Consider the following 12,430-nt stretch of genomic DNA (forward strand, 5'->3'; position numbering starts at 1 on the left):
TGCATGCAGTGACATGTAATATCCAAGGATTAGAGACTGTTGGATGCTGCTGTTTTGAGCATTGCAATACATTTATTTGCATTATGTTTTTTTATGATTAGAGACGGTTGGATGCTGCTGTACTGAGCATTGCAATATATTTATTTTCACTATGTTATTTATTTATGATTATCCTTGGGCTCAGCAAAGATTTGATGTCAGCTGTTGCTGTCTTTTTTTCGATAGTTAATACTGAAATAGAGCCCTGCTGTTTTGTCAGGGCCCTTTCTTTAAATATAATTTTAAAATGTCGATACAGTAGCCCCTTTTTTAAATGTCTATGCTTAAGTTTTTGTGTTGCTATCTGCTTTGTGTAGCGTGGTTCTACAAACAAGTCTGTGCATTCATTGGGTGGTATCAGAGAGATACAAGGGTCTGTAAATGCAATGAAAACAATTGGCCACAGCAAATAATTGATATTAAACATGTAATTTTTACTTTTGAATACTTCAGTACAAAGGATGTATTGAATAATTTAAGTGATATGTGTACACATATAAATCATTAGTCAAAACAGGGCTACATTTGATTGAATTATAAAAGGTATAATATGTGGTAAACTGAAGAGCCGTTTGGGAGCCGAAAGAGCCGGCTCTTCTTGGTGAGCCGAGCCAAATGATCCGGCTCACCAAGAAGAGCCGGAATTCCCATCACTAATCTCAGTCACAGGATTCAAATGACACATGTCCCCGGTCTTACAGCGCATGTGCTGAGAAAGTACGGCAAGCACTTTGGGACAATCAGTGCGTTTTAAATAACTTTACCATTTAAATACAACACAACATGGTAATGTAATCCCAAAACTTTGAACTTTTACATAAATGCAATTAAAGTCTCTTGATTTAATTGTAAAAAGTGCATTTACTTAGTAGTTTCAATATAAAAAAAGCAATTAATGCAAACAACATCCATATTTCATTTCTAAGAGTGTAGTGAGCAGGAGACATGAATATGAACGACAACGCAGAGAGTGTGAGTAGTGTGAAGTGCTTTTAAAGTTTTATTTGTTTAACATTAATAACAATTCCGGTGTCTTGAAATGAAGTGTGATTAGCTAACATTAACTATGATAGTCTTAAGGCAATACAAACAAACATCTGTTAGCTTATGATAGCTTCTAACAGTATTAAAGGCACTAAAAACAATGATTTGTTAGCTATAGCTTTCGGCAAAAGCTAATGCTAATAGCATTAGCTTCATTAGCATATTTGATTATTTGTTTAATGAAACTGTAGCGTGATTTTGGCAAGCCCAACTAGGTGTCCTACATTAATTGTTGATTTAATCACTAATTACAGTAACACGTGCTAAATGTCATCTGTTAGCCTATGATGACTCGCTGCAAAACCAACTGTTAGCCTTTTTGTTTATTTGTTTAATGAAACCGTATGTTATGGTTATGTTATTTAGCAGAGGCTTTTATCCAAAGTGACTCACAAAAAACATAAAAGAACCATAATTAACATTAGATTATCAATACAAATAGTTACATAGTCAGTTACATTACGTATTACATTTTTAACAGGGTAATTAGTCATCTGTAACCTACATTTAAAAAAAGTAAACTTCCCAACCCTGATCATTAATTATAGTCAGCTAATTAATTAAACTTCAAAGGATGACAAAAGCATGTCAATATGATCTGTCTGTCCGCTACATTAAATCAGCAGTAGCCTAATATAAGTTCTGTATTCAGTGTAAATGCTTCTTTAATAGTCATTGTATTACTATTTGAATTCATTGTAAATAATCTTAACTGTGCTGACTGTCTGATAAACATTAAACAGGCAGTCTCATCATTTTGACATGTTTTGTAATATTGCATGAGGTGTTTTAGTCAGTTATTATGTCGGCCTATTCTGTAGGTTAGAATCTGTCGTGTCAGAATCTAACAATTAGGCCTAATTTATGTCTGTCTGTGAAAGTATTTCAAAATGTTCAGTTTGACCAATTAGGCTCTCTCTTTTTCAAGATGCATATTTCAATCCAAGAGGGGAGATCCTTGCCCGATTTACAACGATGCACTACATGTTGCAAAGTCTATAAAGTGTCTTTACTTCTGCCTTCTCCTATCCTAGTATTATGAAGTTGATTGACTAAGAGTAAGGTCAGCTAAATTAAGGAAGGTTTTGTTGTTTTTCTGTCTGAATTGTAATTTTCTTATGACATTCTACTTCAGGTGTCGTCAACTGGAATGTCTTCTCAGAGGGACACAAAAGGGAATTTCGGAAGGAATACCAAATTTCCAGGTGCTTTTACTGCGACAACCTTTATAAGGACGTTGGCACAGGCTACCGGGGAAGTGGACGGCGAGGAGTGTTGCAGGGTTTTTACTCAGAAGAGGGCTTCCCGGGGTACTGCAGCTGGAGCTGTTGTCTGGTGGTTGAGGGAACAGCAGACCCCGCCTCACCCCAGTGAAGAATCCACAGTGCCCAATAAATAAAAATGTATTCTGCACTGAAATTCCTCTCGTCAAATTGCATGTTTATCTTTTGCAGCCTGGTGCATAAACACACTAACAGTTGTTTTTGAGTATCTAGCACCTCTTCAAAGACACATTTGATTTGATTTATTTCGAACGTGTAATACAATAAAAAATATATATATATAATAATGAAATGAAACAAGAGAATTATGATACTGTAGAAACATAAGCAGTATCAAATTGATTCAAAGGAGTTTACACTTATTTAACCCCACCCCTTCTCCCAAAAGCTAAATTAACAGTTTTCTTTTAACAAAATATACATCTAAATGTATGTCTACATACAATATACATTTACAATTATAAATAGATTATATCATTATTACTACAATATATATATATATATATATATATATTTATGTTGTATGTCAAATTTGATAAAGACAAATATAAAAGACTATCTTTTTACATCTGACCAGTGGCGTTTTTATATGTACAAAAGTGGTGGGGCACAAAAAACTTAGATGTCTATATATAAGCTTCTGCAGTGACGTGCAGTGAGGTTCATGGCTGGTGAGGCACTGGCACTGACTCTTCAGGTTTACAAATATTATATTTTGACCTAAACCAAAATATAATATTATTTTCAAAAGCTTTTTTTGTCTGATGCTTCGATTCATTTTAAACAGACAGTTCAACAAAAGGATACCCAACAAATGTAATTTTATCATTTAAATATTGAATTGTTCTCTCTTAGTAAGATCCCATTTTCAATAAAATGGCGGTCTTACCTTGACTTGAAGATGAAGTCCATTTGCCTATCCTTCTGGACAAACATTTCTATTACTTTTTTGTAAAAGTCCTCCTTATCTTCTTGTAGTTTCAAAAGTCTATCATAAATCTAATCCATAGATTTATGATAAAAACATTATAAAAGTAGGGTAGACATGTGGATGTTATCCGGCTAATCAAAACGTGCATTTATCTAACAGGTACGTTTCCCACAGATCTTATTTCAAGCTATTTTCTAAAATGCTCTGGAGAAATCTCATTGCTTTTTTGTGCTTACTTCCTGGTTTTAGGACGCGCCACTGCAGCTCTCTCGTCTCCTCTTCAAGCACCACACTTTTCGCGGCACACGTACTTACAGCCAATCAGCTCTGAATGATTTGAGATGACGTATGGTGGGGATGGTAGCTCCGTGCCCCTCTGGTCCTTATTTTTTTGCCACACACATTACATTACAAAATACTCTGAGCATGCGCAGTGTAGTTTTTACAGTCACCGTTCACTTCACAGCGAGAGGAAGGGGCATAATCAGGTTTTGTCCCACATGGCTCTAAACAGCTCAATAGGCACACACTGTGACTGTAGACACACTAATTAGAAGAACACAGACTAAAACAGCAATGTACAGACGAATCAGATGATTAAACATGATCTTAAAATATATTTTATATATATATATTTTTTTTTTTTTTGCATTTTTGTAATCATTATTTGTAATACTTTCTGCTGACACTAGGTGGGGCTGTGCCCCACCTGCCCCTAATGACCAGTCGCCACTGCATCTGACATACAAAATACATTTGTTATTAAAAATCAAAAACATATTAACAACTTGTTGTTAATAATAATAATGTAATTTCAGTAAGAAAAACATATTTTCATGCATTTTTAGATGGTTAATAACAAGCATTACAATGTCTAAAGAGACTCGCAGTGTGACTCAATACTCGCTGGTTGTACTTTTGCGGTCATCCAATCCGCTAGGTGGCGATGTTGCAAAACAACTAGGGTCCTGAGAGTGCATGCGGTCCTGAGAGTGCATGCGGTCCTGAGAGTGCACCCTCCTCCGAGGCTGCAGCTTCATACTATTGCGTTTTCCTGGTCTAACTGTTCAACTCTCCTGTTTGGTAATCCTCTCTGACAGATGCTTAGGTCCATGGAAGGCTGTTCTTGACAAGGTAGGCAACCACATCCGAATAAGCGACAAAGCAAAAACACGTGTTCTCTGACAAGCTAGCAGTTAAAGGTGGGGTAGGTAATTCACTTCAGAAACACTTTTTGTTATATTCCATGGAATGCTCTTAACATCCCGATAGCAATGAATATATTAAATGCTTTGACAATAAATTAAAAAATGTCATGATCTGTGGAAGCCGTGGCCCTGTAAAAAGCTAGACCAATTATGTTCACCGGCCCGGCTAAAATAACTGGATGGCCTACCTGCCTGTCAGCCTTCCATCTGTGCACAAACTTATCTCGTGCCCTTATTGGTCATGTGCACGTTCGTGTGTGTTGGAGGAGGGGCTCTGTAAGGAAGTCTGAAGGAAGGCTGCGTACTTTCAAATTATAGCGCACTGGAGCTGGTTTCTCCATTCTTACCATAGACTGTATATATAAATTCTTACCTATCCTACCTTTAACTTTAGCCGTTTCTTCATGAACAAACACCACGTTAAATCTGCTTAATTTTACCGGTTTAGTTTTTAACATTAAACCTCGGTTGGTGGGCAACACAACTTTGATCAGATTCTCCCAAAAGACAACGTTATAATCCGTATCGTTGATGGGGACTTTTTAAAAACAAACAAACGTTTAACTGACAATAAGGACAACAGTATTTGGCAAACAGCCAATCAGAGAGCAGCAGGGCAACAGGCAATCAGTCCCATGTGGTATCAAATGTGTGCAATCCCATTGCCATATCCTTCTGGTATGCATATTGTTGCTTTTCACACAAGGGGCATTTGACAAGTTATATCATGTTTGATGTATACATAGAGAGGCGAAGTCACGCCCACTTACTTCCGGGTAATGGGACCATATTTCGGAAAAATTATGCATTGAAGTCAATGGGGAGAGAAAACTTATCTTTCGATCCCGTTTGAATTGTGCCATGAATTACACATATGATGTTTGTCAATCTTAAAAAATAATTTCCATGTCAAAAAAGTCACAGTTTGTCGTAAAACTGTTGAAATATAAGACTATGAAAAATACGTAACTAGAAAGACTACAAATCCCAGAGTCGCGTAAGTGATGTCAAAATTGTTTTCCTCCACTAAGATCAGTGCCATATAGATATAATCTATCTATATGGCGCTGGCTAAGATAAGATAACTTTAACAAGATGCCTGTGTGCTTAGTACCAGGTTGTTATTATACCAGCAATGGGTCTTGCTCGTTCTTTCGCTTCCCGTCTTCCCGACTTTATATATAGCCTACAGTCTATGTTCCCGTCTGATGAAAGGACCAGGAGTACTCTGGATCATGCTAGTTAGTAGCTAGCACGTTAGTTAGCATTACAGCCTTGTCCTTTTTATTAGCCTTAACATGAAGTAACATTAAGTAACCCAAAATGTTAAACAGTAAGAGTAGTAGTCATATTTCGTGAACCCTTTGAAGAGTACTGTCACCGGTGTGATCATTCTATAATACACAATTTAAGCCCGGGGGAGAAATGCTAACGCTAACGCTAGCGATCTTCTCTACTTCATGCTATCTGCACAAATGGTTGACATTAAACATTAAAACGACCAGGCAGTTCAGAGAGAATCAAAGGAAGGCAGGCAGGCAGCTTTGCATGACATTCTTCAGGACGTGTTTCATTGTGGTGATAGTGAGGGAAGTCAATCGTTTTGTTGACAAGACAGTAGTGACGGCCATCTTGGTGACGTGTGTTGTTGACCAGAGATGTAGTTCATTGAGCGTTTCACACAAACAAATGTGTTAGTTCACAGTTTTACGACACTTTTTTTTTTTTTTGACTTGCAAAATTATCTTTTAAATTGACAAACATCATATGTGTAATTCGTGGCACAATTCAAACGGGATCGAAAGATAATCTTTCTCTCTCCATTGACTTCAATACATCATTTTTCCGAAATAAGGTCCCATGGAGGTCCACCGGAAGGGGAGGGACTTCGCCACTCTATTAGGGGCCTACACAGTACCACTAAAACCACATTGTTTATGTTGCCAGCAGGTGGAGCTGTTTTTCACACTTGGGGCCCTGTCAAATTAAAACTGAAATAGACTAACTGTCAAAATAACATATTCCCATACTGTAGCTGCATCTCAGGGGAATAAGAAGGAGCTTTAATTGGGTAACCTTAAAGTAAGTGTATGTAAAACTAAAACATGTAAGAACCTTTCCACAACACACTGAAAATGTTAAATATACAAACTGCTGGACAGTTTCAATTTTTCAAATAATGTTTTATACTACTGTTATCTTAGCTTTGGAAACACAGGAGAGCTTCACTGACTAAATGACGTTGCCAGAGTTTAGCTTTTTTCATGGGAAAATCCAATTGCTTAGGCCAAGCATTAATTAGATAATTAGTTATGATACTTCATGTTTACATGTTTAACCACAGGCTATAAATAAGCATTTTGTGAATATGAAGGCAATACATGGGGTAAAAAAGAAATGAGGAGGACTGGAGGGGGGCCAACTCCAGCATCACACTCCTGCTGAGGCTGGCATTTAATTTAAAGAGGGAGAGAGGGAGTGTGTTCTGCCCTGAGGCTGCTGCTCGTATCAACCAAAAAAATAACGTTGCAAATATGCATATAGCTTATAAGTAGGACAGGCTGTATATATTACTCATCTGCTTTATTATGGGGTACCAGGTAGGGTAGGGTCGTGTGATGTTGCGGACCTTTGTTTTTGCACAAGTTTATCCTTCCCTTGAGCATTCAAGTCATTTTTTCACACATTATTCTGCACATTATTTGTGTAATTAAACAAGATTGAGTGCATCAGTGTACCAGATTACTGGGAAAAACTGTCAAGACAAACTCCTTCATATTTGCATTGAAACCTGATGATTAAAAAGCACAGACATTTGTATGGCTTTATAGCAAAACGTTTATAAAACATAGTCGTCCTTGACTTTAGTACTATTGAAATTTTCACAACACCTCCAAATCCATGTCATTATAAAATATATTTTCCTTACAAATCCTCTCTCAAATTCGAAGAAGCTGTATTGGCGTGACAATATCCATACACAGTATTGCCAAAGCTACTGTACAAAGTGGTAAAACCCAAAACACTGTAGACAACCATGTTAACAATATTTCTTAATGTAAAATCGAGGAAAGAAAGAGGGTGAACATTACTGATGGATAGTCAACAATATCCTAAATCTGTCTCCCTTTCTCTTGTTGTTGCACTTCTGCACTTCTGCCACTAAGTGTAGCTGTAAGTCCACAGTAGAGCCAAACACCAGTGAGGTAAAAGGCATGCAGTCTGAAACTGAAAGCCACAGAAAATCATCAAGGATGATAATGGTCAATGCAGCACAGTGGTACAGAAATACGCTTTGCACACTTTAATCACGAGCTGTTACAAAATTCTACAGTTATTTCTCATTGCTGCTTGTTATTCACACATCTGTGAATCCGAATCAATGATTCTTTACGGAGTCACTGAGCAGCTCTGTCATAAGATGGGGAATGAAATGCCTTTAGGGATGTAGTGCATCCAATATCTCTGAGGGGGCACAGTTTCACTAAGACTTCTTAATAAGGAATAACAATGTTATCAATACAAGTGGAGAAGATTACACTTCATTTGAAATTCATAAACTGGATATGTTGTTTGGATATTTTATAATTAAGGACAGAATGTGATGAACAAGAAGAAATGTGATTACTGAGAAAGTGAATAAAATATATTTGAGATAGTTTGCATTAGATGAAAGAAGGTTGACATAAAGCACCTTAATGGTTATTTCCTAATGGAAAGGAATCAGTACAGTTTAAAAAAGGATTAGTACCAGCTTTTTTTGTGACTAGATAACCACCACAAAATGTCATCAATTATTGTGTTTTATAACCTCATTTAGAGCATATCAATGATTGCATAAGGCAAAAGACGGTTGCCTTTACCTGTTTGTTTTAGATACAATCATTTAACAAGCACTCAAAAAGAAAATAAGTACCTTATTCCAAGATTTTTAATGATGGTGCTTGTTAAGGTGGAGCCAACACACATCATGGCTCACTGCTGGATATCTAGTCTTCTTTGCAAAATGATCTTCACAAAGCTGTTATATTGTGTAATGTAACGTATGTAATTGTTTCAATATCTCTCCATTTATATTTATAACATTCAGAAGCAGATATTGTTCAGTTCTCTAATATGCTACTATCATGTGAATTTGCCAATATGGGATCAATAAAGTCGAATAATACATTTTTACAATCCCTCATACTGTTTCAATATTGGTAGTTTAATCTCCAGTGGCCTAGCGCATTATATTTTATAGCTTGGTTATATATTTTGTTGACAAAAATGCTAACTTAATAAGTAACAATTGCTGTTGAATAAAGTTAATACAGTTAAAAGGACAATATTACCTGGATATTCAAATTATGCTGCAGTAAATTTCAACTGCCCACTAGTCTTCCTCAGGTTCAAGACATTTCTGTTTTGTGATTTATATCCGTGATGGAAAGTACTCGGATCCTTTACTTGAGTAAATGTAGAAATACCACAGACTATAAAACTCTTAAGTAAAAGTCCTGAGTTAAAAATGTTACTAAAGTAAAAGTTACTAGAATTGTTATCAGAAAAATTAAGTCAAGTATCAAAAGTGCCACTTATTCAAAATGGCTCTTTTTAAAAGTTTTGTATTATTATTTTAGAATATTATATTCTGCTATTCATGACCAGCAAATACATGGGATTTGTCATTTAGAAAATTGTCAATGTGTTGCACAATGTGTGTACTACTAATTAAATATGGAGTGTGTGTGTATATATGTAAACACATCATGTTATCTTTAAAAAAAAAAAAAAGTAGGAACTTCAAGTGTCAAATGAATGTAGTGGGGGAAAAAAATGAAAGTTTTAGTACTTCCAACTTGTACTTAAATACAGTCCTTGAGTGAATGTACTTATCTTTCCACCACTTGCATGTACTTTGGGAAAATAAGCAGTTTTAAGTGTAGGCTATATTAAAAAAGAAGCATACAAAGCTGCAATACGTACATGGTTGAATATGCAGCCTTTTTAAGAGCGGTGAAGACACAGATTAAGGTTGATGAGGACTAGGGGGAGGGAGGACGGAAACACTTTGTTTACTTTGCTGGATCGGACAGCCATATAGTCATTTAGTTGGTTCCTAATTGCTGAGTAATCGTCTGATTTGAACCATTTGCTGCTTGCAATCTGTGTTAGCAAGCAAATACTTTAATCAGGTTTATATCAAACAGTTGCCTGTAAAAACATGACATTTACAACAGAGTGCTATAAAGCTGTGTAAGCCAATCAATAAGCACACACACACACACACACACACACACACACACACACACACACACACACGTATACACACATGCACGGCACGCAAACGAGCACAATGCATGATTTAATGTCAGCCTCTCTGCATGGAGCCGAGCCAAGCATCAACACAAGCACTAACTCTCCTCCATCTTCCCTTTCTCTGAGGCTCTTTGTCTCTCTTTTACTCTATAGTGAGAAATATGTACACCTAAATGTCAAGTGTGCAAATGAGGTCCAAATGCCAGATCACTTATGGCGATGGTTACTTTAAATAAATGCCTTTTTCGAAATAGACAGATTATTATTATTCATAGGCCTATTTACAATTTTGATTGTGTTTATGTTAGATATTCTGTAATGTTACCGTATAACAGTATCTTGTTCCAGACTAAAAGCAGTGTTGGGAAACCAATTCAAAAGATATATTTATTTTACATTATATTGTTTTTCTTTCTTGCCTGGAAAATCTGTGAAATTGAAAAGACACGTTTTAAGTAGAGTGCTCAAACCTTTAAGAAAGCATTGCTGTGTAGGTGCTGAAACCCAGAACATTAATACAACCATTAATCCTTACTGTAGCGTAAGCTCATTTTGTGTTGGCATCTGTTGAAACAACATTCATCTGCTACTTAGTAATTATGTATCTATTTCTCTAATATATCATTCCAATAACTTGCATATAGACTCTTATTGCACTATTTCACTTTTTTAAACTATTTTTCTTTTTGTATTTACTATTTACTATTTACTTGTACTATATTTCTCTGTTTATCTGTGTTATTGTGTTGCACTGTTGGAGAAGCCTGTGACTTAAGATTTTCATCGGCATAACTACACTGTAGCTATGTTCGTATGACAAAATAAAGAACCTTGAACCTTGACCTGCACATTTTATTTTATCATATTTCAAAGGGGTTAATCGTCATGGATACAACAACGGCAGCATAGATTGGCAATGACACGTTTAAGTCCCAGGCTCCTCCAACAGTAATATACTTAAGACATCCAAAACAAGTAAAAACATAGCTCAAGAGGAAATAGTAATACGATAAAAAAATAAAAAGCTATAGTGACTCAATGGAGCAGATGCAGAAGACCTTGCTGGTTTCTTGTACGGGTACAGAGTTAGACGTAGATTTATGTTGCCCATTGATCAGATCCGTTGGAGCCATTTTAGGTCGAAGCACTTGTATGTAAGGGGGGGGGGGGTTTCCGACAGAGCTTTCTAACCAGCTTTAACCAGCCATTTGTATGACCATATACCACTTGTTTTGTCTCCATCCCCCCTCTCAACCCCAACACTTCCAACCACCAATTAGTGCTAAATAGCCTGTTGAGTGTTTCTGTGGCTGTATTCATGCACCACTTTAGTAAACTACAGATATATGCTATTATATTATTGACTGACATGGCATTGAGGCTCCCTGGATTATCATCAATCAATCATGTGTTTCATTCTGTTTGACAAACAGCAGTTCCTTTCATGTCATTAACTTTCCCTGCTGGTTATTGGATCAGCAAACACTCTGCAGTGTGCATATTCTGCTCGAGCACCGTCATAAAATCACACACTCAGCCCTTCAACCCGCGGATGACTCAAGCTATCAGGTAAAACATTGTAAAGATCTGTGGGTCTAAATCAGGGCTTTATGGTGGTAAAAACATGGGACGTATCGCTTTTCTGTCTGTTTTTTCCTGCATCTTTATCTTGTGTCTACCAACAGCTGCATATTAGAGCGGAGCTTCTCTGTGGTCAATGTATACTTTCTGTCTTTGTTTATTTATTTATTTTCTATGTTTGATCGATTGCCTGCTTCTCCTCTCTATGGTCAGTATTTGAAAGTTACCATCTCTAGAATAGGCCAAACATCACTTCACCATGTTTGATTGTTTAGGTTGTAGGGTAGGCTTTTGATTCTATATTCTTACTGTCTCTTACTATTAAACATAATTTCAATCAGTATTTGATTGATTCATTATATGATCTCTACTTACCATCAATAAGCATTCATTTGTACCTTTTTAATAACTGGATTTGAGTGTTTTTGATGCGGATACATAGCGTTCATCTTAAAAAATGTATTATTTATGTTTTTCATTTCATTAGAAAGCTCCCTGGAAAAGACAGCTATTTGAAGTTTAAGAGAACAGGTGATTTTCAATCCAAGCGGGAACAAATGAATATTATAAAGTACATTTTCTAAGCTGATGGGTTATATCTGTAATTGGGATTTTATGACAAAGAGTGTGGCTCTTGTTTCTTGATTTTCTTCTTGATTCAATTGTCAAAAAGGATCCATCTTTGCAGGATGGTGTACGCTCATGTAGCTAGATGCATTATCAATTTACAAAGCAATACTGTAGCAACCAACCAAATGTTCAAAGAAAATGTATTGAAAGTCGTCTACTTCTTCAAACATAGTGAGCCGACACTTTCATAATAATAATTTCTCACTGAGATTTTCCCCTTTAGTCATGACACACTAAGAATATTCAATATTGTCAGCTTGCTTTATTTGTGAGAAACAAATATCAAAAGCACTAAAACGTGTTGTGTGCAGCTCTAATCTTTCTTCATATTCATGTATGCACACAGATTCAGCAAATGAAAGGCAGTTTTTGTAATTATCCTACATTTTCCTCTTAATCTAGCATTCCTGGGA

This window comes from Trematomus bernacchii, unplaced genomic scaffold, assembly GCF_902827165.1.
Source record: "Trematomus bernacchii unplaced genomic scaffold, fTreBer1.1, whole genome shotgun sequence".
Taxonomy (NCBI): Eukaryota; Metazoa; Chordata; class Actinopteri; order Perciformes; family Nototheniidae; genus Trematomus; species Trematomus bernacchii.